At 43.9% G+C, this 20,176-nt stretch overlaps 1 pseudogene; it reads left to right on the top strand.

Annotated features, from left to right (window-relative positions):
- Positions 1-933: 933 nt before the first annotated feature.
- Positions 934-12,572, top strand: LOC121774988 (annotated as a pseudogene).
- Positions 12,573-20,176: the final 7,604 nt, after the last annotated feature.

A 20,176-nucleotide genomic window follows, 5' to 3' on the forward strand; every position in this document is an offset into this window, starting at 1 on the left:
ACTTTTAACCAATGTTACCCTAATAGGAATCCGTTCACTTTAAACCTATGTTTAGTATATTGAATTGGATCAATCGATTCGGAAGCAAATTGGCACATTGTCTCACGATTCAACCCTAAAAACCGGCTGCTATATGAACTGTTTTTAGACTGGTCGAACCGGTCGGTTCGACTTAAAAAGCCTATTGAAGATTGTTCAACTTTATGTGTATTTTTTTCAAAGAGGGAACATCTTTTTAGGTTCACGAACTTTGCCGAAGTATCATTTTAGGTCCGTAAACTATAACTTAATATCATTTGAGGTATTTTGAATTTTTTTCGGATGAAAATGCCCTTAAGGCCTTCAAAGGGCAATTCGAACAATTCTTTCGCCACTCATCTTGCGTCAAACACCTAGAGTCCAATAATTTTTATATTTAAATTTAATTTGGATGATAATTGATCTCATTCTGAAATTCATATAAATAATACTCCGAATTACAATCCAAATTAATAGCTATCCAATTTCAAAACAAATAAGCTAAATATAATTCACAAATCACCTATAGTAAGTTCTTAAAATGCAGTTTAGATTAAAAAAATAAAATAAAGTATTTAAGTCCCAATTCACTATCCCTATATAATTGGCCATCTAATAATTGAAAATGTACTATTTTTACGGCAAACTTTAATTATATTTAAATTCAATTTGGATGATAATTGAATATTAAACAGTAGCAAAAAAAATTATTGGAATCTAGGTGTTTAACGCAAGATGAATGGCGGAAGAATTGTTTAAATTGCCCTTTGAGGGCCTTAAAAGCATTTTCGTCCGAAAAAAGTTCAAAATACCTCAAATGATATTAATTTATAGTTGACAGATCTAAAATGATACTTCGCAAAGTTACCTAAAAAGATATTCCCTCTTTTTCAAAACATAAGCTTGACAGTTGACGCTCTCTTTACTAATACCACCTTTCCGCTCTCTCATTTATAGTGCACACTGCACCGCCGCCTCCCTCCTCCTCCGGCGCCGTCGCCATTTTACAGCAACGCCCTCCTCTTCCAGAGCCGCCCGTCGCCTTCTTCCACAGCCTATTCCGCCGACTTGGTAAATTTCTCTTCGTGTGTTAAATTTCTTTTAGGGTTGAAATTAAGAAACTCCGTGTGTTTAATTTTTTCAACGTCTTAAATGCTTGTATACTGAAATAGTAGGAATTGAACTAGTGAACCGCTAACTGTGTAATATACTCAAGTAATTTAATAGTAAGCTGAAAGAAATTAGAATTTGGATGCGGCTAATTTCAGAATAGGTGTTTCACATTTCAATTCCTTGTTGAAAATTTCGACAACTATTGAAGCCTTCGTTTGACATTTTTGTTTTCTTTAATGAGTTACAGTGCAGTTTGTTGTTAGCATCACTAATGGCTGGAACGGGCTATGGGCGGGCGATAGGGATTGATTTGGGGACGACGTATTCCTGTGTGGCAGCGTGGAAGCACGACCGCATTGAGATCATACCAAACGATCAGGGCAACCGCACCACACCCTCTTATGTAGCTTTCACCGCCACCGAGCGTCTCATTGGCGATGCTGCTAAGAACCAAATCGCAAATAATCCCATTAATACTGTTTTCGGTCAGTTTTCACTTCTATTTCTTATGGTTGTCATTATTTTTATTGGTGTTTTGTGTTTTTTTTTATATGTAGTATATATTTACATGTATGTAAAAGCCCAACAGTAAGGATAGTTTTCTCGCTACTAACCACAATTTTATTTTTTCAATTTTATGTGTTGTTTTTCTACCCTCTGAACTTTAGTGTATCTTCATCTGTCTCTGCTCCGGCCTCCAACTAATTGAACTACTTTTTTCTTAAATAGATGCAAAAAGGTTGATCGGTCGCAAGTTCAATGACCCAACAGTGCAGAGTGACATTATGTTTTGGCCATTCAAGGTCATTCCTGACGCTGACGACAAGTCTATGTTTGCGGTAACATTCAAAGGAGAGGAGAAACAGTTTACAGCTGAGGAGATCTCCTCAATGGTGCTTACCAAGATGAAGGATATTGCCGAGGCATATCTTGGATCATCTGTCACGGATGCAGTCGTGACTGTGCCTGCGTATTTCAACAACTCTCAGCGTCAGGCAACAAAGGCTGCTGGAGCCATTGCTGGCCTTAACATTGTGAGGATCATCAATGAGCCTACTGCTGCTGCCCTTGCATACGGTCTGGATAAAGGTCTTACTAGCTCTGTGGCAAAGAATCTGCTGATTTTCGACCTTGGTGGTGGCACGTTCGATGCCTCTGTAGCCACGATTGAAGGAGATAGCATCGAAGTGAAGGCTATTGCCGGGGATACTCATCTTGGAGGCCAAGACATGGACAACAGGATGGTGAATCACTTCATCAAAGAGTTTAATCTCAAGAAGGGTAAGGATATTAGTGGGAATCCAAGAGCTATAAGGAGATTGAGAAGTGCTTGTGAAAGAGCCAAGAGGGTCCTTTCTTCCGCTTTGGAGACCCCAATTGAGATTGAATCGTTGTTTGAGGGGATTGATCTGTTTACGACTATTAGTCGTGCTAAATTTGAAGACCTCAACATGGATTTATTCATTAAGTGTATGGACCTGGTAGAGAAATGTGTGAGTGATGCAAAGATGGAGAAGAGCAGCGTGGATGAGGTGGTGCTTGTTGGTGGGTCGAGTAGGATTCCCAAGGTTCAGCAGATGTTGCAGGAGTTGTTCAGTGCAAAAGAGGTGTGCAAGACCATTAATCCAGATGAAGCTGTGGCTCATGGTGCTGCAATGATGGCTGCCAAGTTGAGTGGTGAAGCCAATGACAAGGTGCAAAAACTCATTCTATTCGATGTTACTCCGCTGTCCCTTGGTATTGGACTTGATGGAGATGAAATGAGGGTAATTATTCCAAGGAATACAACTATCCCAACAAGGAACTCTTGTAATGATATTTGCACAGTGTTTGACAATCAGACTTGTATGGACCTTCCGGTGTATGAGGGCGAAAGAAGCAAGTGTACTGATAACAATCTGCTAGGCGATTTCTGGCTCAATGGCATTCCAGCCGCACCTAGAGGTGTTGCTGAATGTAAAGTGTGCTTCGACATTGATGAGAATGGTATCTTGAATGTGTCAGCGGAGCACATAGGGACTGGAGTGAAGAACAACATCACCATAACCAACTACAAGGGCAGGCTGTCTAATAAAGAAATCGAGAGGATGATTCGGGACGCAAAGAAGTACAAGTTGGAGGATGACGAGTTCAGGGAGAAGGCGTGGGCCAGAGCTGATTTGGAGAACTATGCCTACAACACGAGAAACGCCGTTAGAAGTGCTGCCAAGCTGACAGCAGCAGACAAGAAGAAGATGGAGGATGTATTCGAGAATTTGACACAGTGGTTGGAGTCCAACAAGCATGCAGAGGTTTATGATTTCAAAGACGAGAAGAAGGAGCTCCAGACTATTTCAATCCCATCATCGCCAAGATGAAATAAGAATGAAAAATGATGAAGATCTGGTGGGTCTTTACTTTTATCTATCAACATTTTGATCATATTTTGTGTGATGATTCCCGCGAGTTGCTTTCTTTAATGTACTAAGGTGGCGTTTGGTTGCCATGACTAATATCATGAGACTATCCATCTAGGATCAAGTTGTGGGATTATTTTAGTTGGAGGGAGAAAGCTATGACTAATTATCATGAGATTATCCATCTAGGATTAAGTTGAAGGGTTCAATCTTATGAACCAAACATGATACATATTTAATCATGAGATTTAATCTTGCCAACCGAACACCCCTTACTAGTTTATTGGCAGATTATATTTTCCTGTCTTTGTTAGTTTATACTCCACTTCTTTGCTCTTTTTTCCTGATTCTGCTTTAGCCTTTAGCACATAAGTTAAACTGAAATTAGTTTCTAGTACTCCCTCCGTCCCAATTAAGTTAAGTCAAAACTTTTGAACGGAGATTTAAGAAATTGTGTTAAAAAGTAGGGGAAAGGAATAAGGTTGGAAAGATAAAGAGAGTAAAATAGTTGATGCAATAAAGTAAGAGAGATCGAATATTTTGTTTTTTTGTCAAAAAAGTTAATGATTCAACTTAGCTGAGACATTTCAAAAAGAAATACGACTCAATTTATTTAGGACAAATGGAGTAATTTTTAAGATTTGTAATAGTAATTGACTTAAATTTATATTCATACTAGCTTATTTAATCACACATACATGGTATAAGAGTACTCAACGCCACCAAAAAGAGGCTTGAGGTGCATGTGCTGCATACCTCTCGAGTCTCGGTGACCACAAGTTGCCACATGATTTAGACCGTTAACAGATTACGAAGACTTCTGCCTTCAGCCAATGCGCAAGAAGCAATGACACCGGAGTCCGGAGACGTTTTCAATCCATAGCCGGAGTTGAGTAATAGCAATTAACTAATTTTTGGCTTATAATATGTAATTTTTGGCTTTTAAATGTTAGTATTTTAATAATTATACTACATTTTTATTTAAATTATTCAAATTTTGAAAAATTATAATTTGAATAAATATATGTACTATGAAATTAGAGAATTTATAAAAGTGGTGGACAATAGGTCTTACTAGTATGTAGTTTGACTGGTGTATATATGACTGTATTCGAATGAGTATGTATTGTTATATTATTAACTTGTTTAAAAGGGTGGCGTTCGGTTTCCTCGATAAAATAATATCAAGATATAATCTAGGATTGAGTTGTGTGATTATTTTAGTCATAGGGGGTTAGCTACGACTAATTATCATTATCCATCTAGGATTGAATTGGGGGACTAAATCTCATGAACCAAACACACTACTAATTTAATCTCGGTGTACAATCTTGCAAACCGAACACTTAGGAGTATATGATTTTCAGCTTTTCACAATTCCTAGTGCTAATTTTCAGCTTTTCACAATTTCTAGTGCTAAATTCACGTCTCATGAAATGGCTACTCTGTTCATAATGCATTTGGTGACATTATTAATCACTGATCTATCTATTAATTAATTATTCAATACGTAATTAAAAGTCCGCGATCTTTTATATATTCCATTGCACTCTAAAACAATTCGACGCTTATTTACACAAATAAATCTTCATTTAACAGCTTCTTAATTCCAACTTTTGAAAATATTAGTAGCACATAACTTGCCTCGGGTGAGAATTGATTATATCATATATTTACCGTACATTAAATGGATAAATTTTCTTTTTTTTTATAGAGTATTATAGAATGATAATTATATTGTTCTATAAATTCTATCTTCCTTTATCATATATGATTGCATAAAATCTACATATGTGTAATATATTATAGTTTAAATGAGAAATTCATATAGAAGTATTTTTTTATAGTTAATATAATTATTTCTTTAGTTAAAAGTACAGTGTGTAAATTTTAAAGTTGTAAATTTTAGCGATTTAACTTGCTACCGCTTGTTAAATATTATTATAACATCTAAGTAATTAATTATGTAATGGGCAATGAATGTTACGTGGTGGTGGGAATATGGAAAGTTGGTGATTGTGGAAGTTGAAGGGAATGAAGATGCATGCAACTGCTACTAACTTATAAGTAGGTATTAGTTTCAATGTTTGGTGAGTCCACTCTCCTCTTTCCAAACCGATCTCCCTAGTTTTTGTGTTCTGTGAGGAAATCTTTACGTTATTCGCAACCAATCATTTATGGCGGGCAATTGGAATCGATTTGGGGACGACATATTCATGTGTGGCGGCGTGGAAGCACAACCGCATTGAGATTATACCAAACGATCAGGGGAATCGCACAACCCCTTCTTACGTTGCTTTCAGCGGCGCCGATCGTCTCATCGGTGACGCTGCTAAGAATCAAGTCGCCAGTAATCCCGTCAACACCGTTTTCGGTGAGTTTTCTCTTCAATTTTCCATGGTTTTTAATCGTTTTTGCTGCTGCCGATCCATGTTACGTTGTATTTGTTTTATGTTTGACAGAGATTTCTATACAATTTTCTTATCGAAGTTATATATATGTAAGATGAATGACATTTTCTTGGTCTTATACTCTTATGTGTCGTTTCTTGGTCTTATACTCTTATGTGACATTTAATGAATTCTAACACAGATGCAAAAAGGTTGATCGGTCGTAAATTCAGTGATCTAACGGTACAGTGTGACATGATCTGTTGGCCATTTAAGGTCATTCCTGTCGCGGACAAGCCTATGATCGTGGTAACCTACAAAGGGGAGGAGAAACAATTTACTGCTGAGGAGATCTCCTCAATGGTGCTTACCAAGATGAAGGATATCGCCGAGGCATATCTTGGATCAACTGTCACGGATGCTGTTGTGACTGTGCCTGCTTATTTCAACGACTCCCAACGTCAGGCCACTAAGGCTGCCGGATCCATTGCTGGCCGCAACGTTATAAGGATCATCAATGAGCCTACTGCCGCAGCAATTGCATACGGTCTTGATAGTGGTGTTACCAGCTCTGTGGCAAAGAATGTGCTCATTTTCGACCTTGGTGGTGGGACATTTGATGTGTCCGTGGCCACAATTGAGGCCGATGTCACTAAGGTGAAGGCTGTTACCGGCGATACTCATCTTGGAGGCCAGGACATGGATAATAGGATGGTTGATTACTTTATGAAAGAGTTTAAAAGCAAGACGGTAGGATATCAGTCGGAACGCAAGAGCTATCAGGAGACTTAGGAGTGCTTGTGAAAGAGCCAAGAGGGTCCTTTCCTCTGTCTTCGCAACCCCAATTGAGATTGAATCTTTGTTTGAGGGGATTGATCTGTTTTCGACCATTACTCGTGCTAAGTTTGAGGAACTTAACATGGATTTATTCATCAAGTGTATGGATCTAGTCGAGACATGCCTGAGTGATGCAAAGATGGATAAGACTAGTGTGGATGAGGTGGTGCTGGTGGGCGGGTCAAGTAGGATTCCGAAGGTGCAGGAAATGTTGAAGGAGATTTTCGATGGGAAGGAGGCGTGCAAGAGCATTAATCCAGACGAAGCTGTGGCGTATGGTGCTGCGGTGTTGGCGGCCAAGTTGAGTGGCGAAGGCGATGACAATGTGCAGAATGTGGTTCTTTTGGATGTCAATCCTTTGTCTCTAGGTATTATATGCTATGGAGATGTGATGACTGTAATTATTCCAAGGAATACACCTTTCCCAACTAGGAAGGAGAGAAATAGTTTCACAACGGCGGTGGACAATCAGACGACTGTGCCGTTTCAGGTGTACGAGGGTGAAAGAAGCAAGGCAACTGATAACAATCTGTTGGGTAAGTTCAGTCTCAAAGGCATTCCAGCAGCGCCCAGAGGTGTTGATAAATTCAAAGTGTGCTACGACATTGATGAGAATGGTATCTTGAATGTGTCGGCGGAGCACATGGAAAGTGGGTTGATGAACAGCGTCACCATCACCATTGACAAGGATAGGCTGTCTAGTGAAGAAATCGAGAGGATGATAGAGGATGCGGAGAAGTACAAGTTGGAGGATGAGGAGCACATGAAGAAGGCTGAGGCCAGATATGCTTTGGAGAACTATGCCTACAACACGAGGGACGCCATTAGAAATGTGATGATTCCGCGAATTATTGATGATGATAAATGCTCGTAAAAATAAATCACGACACAGAGAATTTAACGTGGTTCGATTTACTGAGGTAAATCTACGTCCACGGGGAGAAATGGGGGCAGGTTTGTATTGCTTGATCTGCCAAATACAGCTTACAACACAGACTTGCTATATGATTGTTTCTCTAGAGAGATTCTAACCTCTTCTATCAGATCTAAGTTCTATTTATATAATGAACTCAGATCATGGCTTGCGTCACCACCCTAAGTCGTGGATGTCGTGTAGGTTATGGCCTAAGATCGTGGGTGAAGCGTAGGTCATGGCCTACGATCGTGGCCTGAACTGACATCACGTGGTAGTGGGTGTGTTGGACATCCGGTATGGGTCCACTAACTCCTTGTTCGGTCGAATACCGAGACCGAACTGCTTTGGTTGCCGATCTGAGAGTAGAGCTTGATGCCGACCTGAGAGCAGAGCTTGATTGGTTGGCTTTTACCGAGCTGTAGGCTGAGGCCGAACTCTTTGGTAATGCCGAACTGAACTCTTGGGCTTTGGGCTGGCCGAGCTGTCACTGCTATTGGGCTTGTTTAGTACGTACCCCATCACTACCCCCCCCGAAAAGCGAAGTGATTCATTTCGGCGAAGCGAGTCACTTCGGCATTCTGGAAAAGGGTACGGGGGAGGCTGAAGTCAGGGGACGTGCCCTGCGCGTGACTGCATTAAATGCGGCATTAAATGCGACAGTAAAATCCGGCCGTTGAATCCTGAAAAGGTGGGATATGAAACGGTGCGATGATTTGAAATCTTTTCCAAATCTGATAAATACCGTCTTTCTTCATCATTTGAACACCTTTGCTATTGGCTTCTTCTGCACTCTCTATCTTCTGCGTGAAAAATTTCCTTCCGCTTTCAAAAATTTCTTCAGACTACCTTCACCTTCAAAAAGTAAGAAAAATGTCTTCTTCTTCTTCTTCGGAGTCGGGTAGCGTTAGGAAAGGGGGTAAGGGGTCTTCTAGCCGGAAAGAATCCGGGGAGAAGACCGTAGAGTATTTTCACAGTATCTTGAGTAAGGATACTGTGATATCCCTTTACGAAAAATACTCTTTTCCTGGGGGGAAGGCGGTGGTACCTGACGGTGATCACAGGGCTGACTCCCCGCCGGAGGGTTACGTCACCGTGTACGAGGCCTGCTTAGAATGCGGGCTTCGTTTCCCCCTCCCTTCTGCCTTTATAGATTTACTAGATTTTTTTCAGCTTCCTTTAGGCCAGGTGACTCCGAACTCTTGGAGGCACTTGTCGGCCTTCGCTGCCGAACTCCGTAGGTTAGGAAGGGATTTGTCTTTGAAGGCGATCCTTAAATTCTTTCAATTTAAGAGGAAGGGGTCTTGGTTTTACTTGATCCCTTTACAGCCCTTTAGGGCCTTTTGTAAAACGAAGTGGCCGAAGTGGCAAAATCGCTTCTTCTACTATGATAGGACCGCGGCTCCTAGTTTTCCCTGGAGAGGGCCGGAGTCCGTTATCCGTCACCCTCGGCCTGAACCGTTGGACGAGCTCGATGGCGAGCTCAACAAGATTCCCATAGTTAGGAAACAATACACGGAGTCTGAGCTCGTCAAGGGCGACGTCGTGTTCGACATCTCGTCTTCGGACGAAGAGGCCGAGGGTGAGGATTTCTCTTTATCTTTATGCTCTACTGCTTTAACGAAGAAAATCTGACTTTGCTTTCTTGCTTTTTGGCAGTGTTCATGTTGAATAAGGCTATCAGAAAGTCCTCCGAGCTTGTGGAGCCGGAGAGAGAGAAGGCTACCAGCTCGGCGCCTGATGCCGAGAAGAATCCGAAGAGGCAAAAGACCTCTTCGGGTCCAAAGAAGCCGGAGTCGACTTCGGCAAGCAAGAAGGGGAAGACCCAGAAGCCCCCAAGGGCGCCAGAGAAAGACGTGGTCTTGGCGCCTCCTTCGGAGCATATCTGTGAGCCATTTTTATGGCCCACGGACTTCGCCGAGGTGAATTGTCTTCTTGATTCCTTGGCTTGGCTTGTCTTGTATTTTTGGTGCCCTCTGTTAACTTTTTTCCTTATCCATTTTCAGAGGAATGATATGCTCTCCAAGCTCGTCGCCGTCGAACTCTCCAAAGCGTCCAACGACTATGCCGAGATGCAGAGGAAATTGGCGGCTGCTTGTCACCGGGCCGAGCAGGCTGAGGCAAACTTTGAGAAAGCCAGGGCTGCTAGGATTTCGGCCCAGGATGAAGCTCAGTTTGCCAAAAACCAGCTCGTCATCCAGCGAGAGCAGACGAAACGGAGGGATGCTGCCGCCGTGGTTGCCCAAGGAGAGGGTCTCCGTGCCTACACGGAGAGACTCTTTTTGAGCAGCCAGTTCTCGGCCTTTGTCGGTAGTCTGGTAAGGCTAATTGCCGATAAGGGCGAGCAGGGGCCCGACGTCGTGCTGCCTCTGTACAGCCGAGAGATAGCTGCTCGGCTTCAGAATCTGCCGCTCCTTGAGGAGCTCGCTTCATCCTCGGTCCTGCTTTCTGCAGACCGAGTCCGGAGTTGTCGAGCTGATCGGGACGAGAACCTGGAGGCTATCTTTGCCTCCGTGGGACCCGTTTCACCCGCTTCGACTTACAACGGAGAGGGTGAGGCCGAGCCGCTGGAGCCGGAGGCCGAAGTCGAGCGGGCCGGGCATCCGGAGGAGGAAGCCGATCAGGAGGCGGAGGCGAGGCCGGCAGGAAGCGAGGCCGAGGCTGAGGTAGCCCAAGAGAAAGAAGCTGTACCAGACCGAGGAGCCGGAGACGAAGCTGGCGGAGTATGATTTCGTCTCCCTTCTCTTAGTCTAGTTTCTTCCTTGTAAAATGGCCTTGAAGCCCTAGTGTAAAAAATTTTCCTTGTGAATGAAAAATTCTCTACACTTGTCTTCGTATAGCTTTGCGTACTCGCCTTTACTCCTGTTGCATTTTACTATCTGCTCGGTACAGCTGCCGAACTAATATAGCTGCTTTGTACTCAAGGAGATGGAGATACTTCACTGGAAACGGCTGTACTCTTCGGCTTTAGACGAAGCTGAGAGAAGAGCTATAGCCGATCAGACGAAGAATGACGAGCTTCTGGCTCGTTTAGTGAAGCTGGAGGCCGATAATAAGGACTTAGAGTCCGATAAGAAGGATCTGGAGGCCGAGCTGAATACGACCATTGCTGAGAGGACTGCGTACGAGGATTACATCCGTGTGCGCGGGGGATTGACCATCTCAGATGTTCAGAGTCGAGTTGACGAACTGTGGGAGGAATATCTTGTACTCCGGAGGAACAATGCGCTGGAGAGCTCGGCTTGCCAACAAGTTGTGAAATCATTACGGCGCTGGGCTTCTCGGTACGACATTGTTCTTTCTCGGCGCCCCTCCATAGAAAGATTCCTTCGGCATATCGTGCCAACAGATGCTCGCACTCCAGATCAAACCTCTGGTTCCCTTGTTCAAAATCCTACTCCCAGCCAACAACGAACTCCGGAACAGCCGGAAACGTCAAGACGAGAACGGGCTCAGGAGCAACCGGAATCGTCAAGACGGGGACGGACTGAAATTCGCCGAGGAGTTGTGACTATGAGCGAGCAAGATCAGCAGATGCTTATTGCAGAGACTCTTCATCGCCGAGGTGTTAGGACTTCTCGGGCTCGGGGAAGAGGCGTTGGGTCGAGGATAGCATCTCGTCGACCTGCTTATTCTTCATCTGCTCGGAACAACCGAACTCGGCTTCCAGAGGATTTTGCAGATAGGTGGCTTAACTTCAGCAACCCTGGACGGTAGAATAGTCCTTTGTAATAGCGTAACGCCATTTTGTAGGGTAGCGGAGTTGTATGCCGAACAAGATTTGATAAATGAAATTTTGTTTTCGCTTCTAACACTGTATTTACAGCTTAGCGAAAAAATTTCATCGTACTTGTCCTCGGTCTTATGAAGTAAACTTCTTTGACCGGACTTGGTCCTTGGTCTGATGAAATAAACATCTTTGACCGGACTCGTCTTTGGTCTGATGAAATAAACACCTTTGACCGAACTCGTCTTTGGTCTGATGAAATAAACATCTTCGACCGGACTCGTCTTTGGTCTGATGAAATAAACATCTTTGACCGGACTTGGTTTGTGTTCTAATTTTGCGATTTTTGTCGCCGGGATCGAACTTTCCCTTGTCCTAATTCGGCGAGTTTTATCGCGTGGATCGGACTTTCCCAGTTAACCGAAGTGGTCTTATGCAGTAAACCTCTTTGACTAGACATGGTCGTCCTCGGTCTTATGAGGTAAACTGTTTTGACCGAACTTGGTCGTCCTAATTCGGCGAGTTTTATCGCGTGGATTGGACTTTCCCTTGTCCTAATTCAGGCAAGTTTTATCGCGAGAATCGGACTTTTGTTGCAGTTCGTTTCAGACGAAGTGCTTGATTCTTAAGCAGAATTGTGGTCTTGTATCCTCTTTAGAAGCTTTGACACACAATCGTGGGCTTGTTGCAGCTCGTTTCAGACGAACTGCTTGTTTAAGCTGAATTGTGGTCTTGTATCCTCTTTAGAAGCTTTGACGCGCAATCGTGGGCTTGTTGCAGCTCGTTTCAGACGAACTGCTTGTTTAAGCTGAATTGTGGTCTTGTATCCTCTTTAGAAGCTTTGACGCGCAATCGTGGGCTTGTTGCAGCTCGTTTCAGACGAACTGCTTGTTTAAGCTGAATTGTGGTCTTATATCCTCCTTGGAAGCTTGGACTCACAATCGTTGGCTTATTGCAGTTCGTTTCAGACGGACTGCTTGTTAAGCTGAATTGTGGTCTTATATCCTCCTTAGAAGCTTGGACTCACAATAGTCTTTAATAATCGATCTAAAAAGGGGATCAGTCTTTAAAGAACGATATACCTTGGTACCATTTGTAAGAGACGACAAGCACATAGGGACAAAACACATAGAGAAAAAATGAAAAAGACGAAAGAAAAAACTTTAAACTTTTTATAAAACGACAAGTAAAAGGTGCAAGTAAAAAACAAACAAATAAAAACACATACCCCTATGACCGAACTAGACACGAGACGGACTGACCGGACTTGTCTCTTACAAGTGGAACTTCTTGAGGTTGGAGACGTGCCATGTTCGGGGTACTTGTTCTCCTGACATGTGAGTCAATTTATAAGACCCTTTGCCGAGGACTTCTGACACCCGATATGGACCCTCCCATGTGGGTTCGAGTTTGCCCAGCTTTTCTGCTCGGCTTACTTCGTTGTTTCTCAAGACGAGATCTCCCACTTGAAATTGAAGCTTTTTCACCCTTTGGTTATAATACCGGGCTACTTGCTCCTTATACTTGGCTGCTTTTATGCACGCCAATTCTCTTCTTTCTTCGGCGAGATCTAGTTCTGCTCTCAGTCCGTCGTCATTCATTTCTGAGGAGAAATTTAGAGTTCGGGGACTGGGTACGCCGATCTCCACCGGAATTACGGCTTCAGTGCCGTACACCAGACTATACGGAGTTTCACCGTTGGAGGTTTTGGGTGTAGTTCGGTAGGACCATAGGACTTGAGGGAGATTTTCTACCCATTGTCCTTTGGCTTGTTCTAACCGAGCTTTCAACCCTTTCACCAGAATCCGGTTCGTTACTTCCGTTTGTCCGTTTGCTTGGGGATGGGAGACCGAAGTGAACCGCTGTTGTATGTTCAGCTCTTGGCACCAATTCTTGAACGTCTTGTCGGTGAACTGAGTCCCATTATCCGAGATGAGGATGTGGGGTATGCCAAATCGGCACACTATGTTCTTCCAGACGAAGTCCAATGCCTTTGAGCTCGTTATCGTAGCTAATGGTTCAGCCTCCACCCACTTCGTGAAGTAGTCCACGGCAACGATAAGGAATTTCATTTGCCGAGGAGCTTGAGGAAGTGGTCCCACTATGTCTATGCCCCATTGCATGAAAGGCCAAGGGCTTTGCATAGTGTATAGATCGGTCTGCGGCATCCTTGGGACATTTGCATGAATTTGGCACTTCGTACACTTCTTGACGAGCTGCACTGCCTCTTGTACCATGGTTGGCCAATAATATCCCCATCTCAGAACTTTTTTAGCTAAAGCTCTGGCTCCGATGTGGCTACCGCACGATCCTTCATGAACTTCTCTGAGGATGTAGTCCGTCTCTTCTGGTCCTACGCACCGCAATAACGGCTGGAGGTAAGACTTTCTAAAGAGGACTCCTTCATGAAGTTCGTACCGAAGAGCTCGGCACGTGATCTTCCGAGCTTCTCTCTTATCCTCGGGCAATTGTCCTTGATCCAGATACTGCAAGATCGGCGTCATCCAGTTCGGCGAGCTGGATACAGAATGTACCTCGGCTTCATCAATGCTTCGATGCATTAATTCTTCCGCCTTTGAGCTCGGATCTGAGGCCAACTTACTTAAGGTATCTGCTCGGCTATTTTCCGCTCTGGGAATGCGGATTATCCGAAAATAGGAGAAACTTCGGCTGATGCTTTGCGCTTTGTCCAAATACTTCTTCATTCTCTCGTCACGGGCTTCACTTGTACCCAACATGTGATTTACTATGACTTGTGAATCACAATGGACTTTGAGAGATTTGACGAGTAGACTTTGCGCTAACTGGAGTCCGGCCAGGAGGGCTTCGTACTCGGCTTCATTATTAGTAGTGGGGAATAGGAAACGAAGTGAGTAGGTTACCTCGTGTCCGTCGGGAGCGACAAGTAAAATACCAGCTCCACTTCCCATCTTGTTTGAAGCTCCATCTACGAATCCGCTCCAGCAGTCCGGCGGCTCTACTTCGGATTCCAAGGGTTGTGCTAGTTCGGCATTGGCAGAATTCTTCTGTTCGGCAATAATAGGAATTGCTTGATCGAACTTCGCTTCTGCAAGAAAATCTGCCAAGGCTTGTCCCTTGATGGCTTTCCGAGGTAGATATTCAATTGTGTGCTCTCCCAACTCTATAGCCCACTTGGCGATTCTGCCCGATGCTTCTGGCTTGGTCAAAACTTGCCGAAGAGGTAGATCGGTTAAGACGCATACCTTGTGAGCATAGAAGTATGGCCGCAGTCTCCTTGCTGCATTTACTAACGCCAGAGCAATTTTTTCCAGAGGTTGATACCTTGTTTCTGGACCTCTTAATGCTCGGCTTGTAAAGTAGATGGGAAACTGCTTTAGGCCTTCTTCTCGTACAAGCACCGCGCTGATGGTTTGATCCGATGCCGCTAAGTATAAGAATAGTACTTCGGCTTCGGCTGGAGCAGAGAGAATAGGAAGCTCGGCTAGATAACTTTTGAGCTCGTCAAAGGCCTTTTTCTGCTCGGCTCCCCACTCGAACTTTGGTGCCTTTTTCAACACCTTGAAGAACGGCAGTTGCTTTTCGGCTGCTTGGGAAAGGAATCGACTCAGTGCGGCTAGACATCCGGTTAGCCTTTGCACGTCATGTATGGACTTCGGCATTGCCATGTTCTGAACGACTTGAACTTTTGAGGGGTTTGCCTTGAGTCCGTCTTTTGAAACCCAACAACCCAGAAACTTTCCCGAATCTACCAAAAAGGTACACTTTTGGGGATTAAGTTTGAGGTTGGCTTTCTTGAGCACGTTGAGAGTGGACTTGAGGTTGTGCTCGTACTCCGAGGTGCTTTTGCTCTTGACGACTATATCGTCAACATATACTTCGACTTCCTTTCCAATCAGGTGCCGAAAAAGCTTGTCTACCATCCTTTGATAAGTGGCTCCGGCATTCTTTAAACCGAATGGCATCTTTTTATAAGCGAAAATGCCGAAATCAGTAATGAAGGCCGTTTTTGAAGCGTCAATCTCATCCATTAAAACCTGATGGTATCCTTTGTATAGATCAAGAAAACAAAAAATTTCAAAGCCTATCAGAGCTTCTACTTTTTTATCTATGTTCGGAAGGGGATAGCAATCTTTGGGACAGTGCTTATTTAGATCGGTGAAATCTATGCACATCCGCCATCCTCCTTCCTTTTCTTGATCATGACAGGATTGGCCACCCACGAAGGATACTTCACTTCGAATAACACATCCGCCTTCAATAATTGACGGACTTCGTCATGGATGACTTGACTTCGTTCTGCCGCAAAGAGTCTTTGCTTCTGTTTTATCGGCCGGACCGAAGGATCAATATTTAAACGATGAGTGATTACCTCGGGGGGCACTCCGGTCATGTCCAACGGAGACCATGCAAAGACGTCTTTGTACTCCTTGAGGAGCTGGATGGTTTTTTCCCGAAGTAGAGGCGTTCCCGCGAAGCCGATCTTAACCGTTCTGGATGGATCGTCTTCGTACAGCTGAACTGTCATCGAGTTCGGCTCCGGTATGACTTCGGTCATCGCCTCTGACTCCGGCTGCTGTGATTGCTATGCTTGGTGGTGCCGATCTGACTGCTCGGCACTTCTAAGCGCAATTTGCAGGCATTCCTTTGCTCTTTTTTGGTCACCTCGGATGACCGCTATCCCTCCTTTAGTAGGGATCTTGATGGTGAGGTGATAGGTGGAGCAAACGGCCCGAACTGTGTTGAGCCAGTCTCTTCCCAGGATGACGTTGTACGGGGACCGAGCTTTTACCACGAAAAACTCAATCATCGTACTGGAGCTAGTAGGCGCTTTCCCCACCGTGATCGGAAGGCTGATAATACCTTCAGGGCGGGTGTCCTCCTGGGCGAAGCTCTTCAGGGGAAGCGGAGCCGGGCTGAGCCGAGCTGGGTCCACTTCTAGTTTGTCGAAGCACTCTTTAAAAAGAATGCTGACTGACGCTCCTGTATCCACAAACACCCTGTGGATCAGTTTGTTTGCCACTCCGGCTTGGATGACAATGGCGTCTTGGTGAGGAGAGATGGCCGGGACGGGATCAGCATCCGAGAACGTAATCACTTCGTCCTGCTTCAGCCTTTTATGCGTTGGCTCCTCTCGATTGGAGCCCCTGCGCTCTGACTTCAGGGACGACTTGGTCTTCCCGGCAGGGAGAGCGTCAATAGTCAGGATTACTCCATCATATTGCGGCTCGTCATCGTCTTCGGGATCCGGCTGCCTTTTCGGATCCTGAGGAGCGCAGTTCGCACCTCTCTGCTTCTTATTCTTCTTTGACTGCTTGCTTTGGTATTTTTTCAATGTCCCTGCCCTCACAAGAACATCGATACCTGCAGCCAAGTTTCTGCACTCCTCGGTATCGTGACCGTGGTCTTGATGGTAGGAGCAGTAGTTATCCTGGGGTCGGCGCGCGGCAGATTTCGTCATCCGCTTTGGCTTTTCGAACAGGTCGGAGTGTAGTTCGAAAATTTCCGCTCTCGGCTTGTTCAGCGGTACGAACTGAGCGGGCGGCTTCTCGGGATTGAGACGGGGTCCCAATCTGTCTTGCACCGGAGTCCTTTGAATCCTTTCAAAAGGAGTTCGGCGAGGATGTCCCTGATCGCCAAAAGGAGTTCGGCGAGGATGTCCCTGATCGCTATGATCGGGCTTCCTCCTGTCTCCTCGGGACGATGAGCTGTCTAACGACCGTTTGCGACGGTCTGCCTCATCGGCTCGGGAGTACTGGTCCGCAATGTCCCACATTTCCTGAGCTGTCTGCGGACCGCACTCAACGAGCTTCCTGTAGAGAGCTCCGGGCAGGATTCCATTTTGGAATGCCGAGATGACAAGCAGATCGTTGAGATCGTCAACTTGCAGGCATTCCTTGTGGAATCTTGTCATAAAGTCGCTGATTTTTTCGTCGCGACCTTGACGAATGGAAAGCAGCTGAGCCGAAGTGATTCGGGCTTCCGCTTTCTGAAAGAACCTCCTGTGGAAGGCATCCATTAGATCTCGGTAAGATCTGATGCTGCCCTGGGGGAGGCTATCGAACCACCTTCTCGCGTTCCCGATGAGCAGCTCGGGAAATAGCTTGCACATGTGGACCTCGTTGAGACCCTGGTTCGCCATGTTATATTGATAGCGCCCCAGGAAATCGTGAGGGTCCACGAGCCCGTCGTAAGTCATCGACGGAGTTCGGTAGTTCTGTGGTAGGGGAGTTCGGGTGATGTCGTCCGAGAACGGAGTCTTCAGTGCTCCGTACACGGCGAATCCGATATCTCGTCGGTATGGAGGAGATTGAGTTCTCCTGTGATTCCGGTACCGAGGAAGATCAGGAATATGTCGGGGTTGAGGATTCTTCTTCCTGGAAGACACGGCACTACTGCGGTAGTGACTTTCATGTCTGGATGAGGAAGGAGAATCCTCCGTTTTCGTCTTCGGCTCTTGGCTCTTTTGCAGGAAGGCTAAGAACTCATCCTGCTTCTCAGCCAAGAACAGCTTGACAGCCTCATTCAGATCAGGCTGCTGGGAAGACTCAGTGGGACGATTTTTGGAGCGGCCTGTTCCTTCGCCATGAGAACTGGTGGTGGATTTATCCCTAGGCTGTTTTCCAGACCTATGGGATGGATTGGCTTCCTCCGGGTTCTCACGGGCAGGAATGCGGGTATTCTGCGATCTGGTATGCATTTTTTGGGTGGAAAAAATGGATCAAAAATTCGCTTTATCACAAATTTTGTTCTTCGTTTCCCACAGACGGCGCCAGTGATGATTCCGCGAATTATTGATGATGATAAATGCTCGTAAAAATAAATCACGACACAGAGAATTTAACGTGGTTCGATTTACTGAGGTAAATCTACGTCCACGGGGAGAAATGGGGGCAGGTTTGTATTGCTTGATCTGCCAAATACAGCTTACAACACAGACTTGCTATATGATTGTTTCTCTAGAGAGATTCTAACCTCTTCTATCAGATCTAAGTTCTATTTATATAATGAACTCAGATCATGGCTTGCGTCACCACCCTAAGTCGTGGATGTCGTGTAGGTTATGGCCTAAGATCGTGGGTGAAGCGTAGGTCATGGCCTACGATCGTGGCCTGAACTGACATCACGTGGTAGTGGGTGTGTTGGACATCCGGTATGGGTCCACTAACTCCTTGTTCGGTCGAATACCGAGACCGAACTGCTTTGGTTGCCGATCTGAGAGTAGAGCTTGATGCCGACCTGAGAGCAGAGCTTGATTGGTTGGCTTTTACCGAGCTGTAGGCTGAGGCCGAACTCTTTGGTAATGCCGAACTGAACTCTTGGGCTTTGGGCTGGCCGAGCTGTCACTGCTATTGGGCTTGTTTAGTACGTACCCCATCAAAATGCAGTAAAGATCACAGCAGCAGACAGGAAGAAGATGGAGAAAGCTTTCCGGTCTTTCACAAAGTGGCTGGTGTCTAACAAACATGCAGAGGTTTATGACTTTAAACACAAGATGGAGGAGCTGGAAGCTGTTTTCAATTCTATCATAACCAACCTGAATCAAGAATGAAAATTGATTATTGGCAGGATATCGTGAGCTTCATTTTATGTTGTTTCTTTTACTGAAAGGGTGATAATTTCCCGCTCGTTGCTATCTTTAAATTTCTCTATTGATTTTTATAGTTAATTTTCGTCTCCTTTATTTGTTTCTTTGAATACATTTTAAATGGAAATTTGCTTGTACTTTTTGTTAAAAATGAAAGAGGAATGATTTGCTGGCATTAACTATAGGTAAGGAATATAAGTCAGGCCAATCCGCTCAAGTTTATGGACTCTCTCTATCAAATTATTTTGGACTATTTAGATATGAGCAATTCGGATTATAATTTTGGGTTACAAAATTTTTTAGTCTTAATCTATCAATTTCAGATTTTTGGCTAACCTGGTGGTTCAATTGGACTAATAAAATTATAGTAGTAGTAATTTTTAACTACTACTCTTCATTAATAATTTTATACTAGTATATAATGAATGAATACATCTACAAATAAGTGTTATTTAAGCTCGAAATTAATATGCATAACTCGTAGATATATTAGACTACATGTGTTTTCTAAATAATTCCCATTTTTTAAATCTATACTCTCTCCGTCCCATTTTAACTGTCCACTTTTGTCATTTTCGTCCGCTTCCTATTAAATGTTCACTTTCATTTTTTTTACCATAAATGGTAAGTATGTCTCACATACCACTCATTTCACTCACATTTTATTATAAAACTAATATACAAAAGTGGACTCATATTCCACTAATTTTTTCAACTTACTTTTCTTTACATTTCTTAAAACCCAAGCCGGAACCAAAATGAACATTTATTGAGAGATGGAGGGAGTATATAATTTTTATGATAAATGCAACTATAAAAATAAAACGATGAGAATGATTTTTAAATAATGAATTAAAATATAATTTCATATATATTTGAAAGAAAAAAAAAATTTGATTAACTTTTAACAATTGAAAAAATATAACAGTAAAAATTTAAAATTAAATAATAAAATATAAATTCACAACCAATCAAGTATTAATACGATGATTAAATGCATATTTTTGTGACATGCCGGGTGATGGTTGAGCGCACAACATAGTCTCCATTGTTACATTTTTCTTACTTTTGTTTTGTTATAGCTTAAAATTCCATCCATCAAGGCTAATGAGATACTTAAAATTCCATTCCTCTACCACTCCCTCCGTTTTTTAAAAATAAGAACTTTTAAAACGATACGAGTACAAAATAGGTAAGGCAAGAGAGATAGAAAGA

Source organism: Salvia splendens, chromosome 17, assembly GCF_004379255.2.
Source record: "Salvia splendens isolate huo1 chromosome 17, SspV2, whole genome shotgun sequence".
Lineage (NCBI taxonomy): Eukaryota > Viridiplantae > Streptophyta > Magnoliopsida > Lamiales > Lamiaceae > Salvia > Salvia splendens.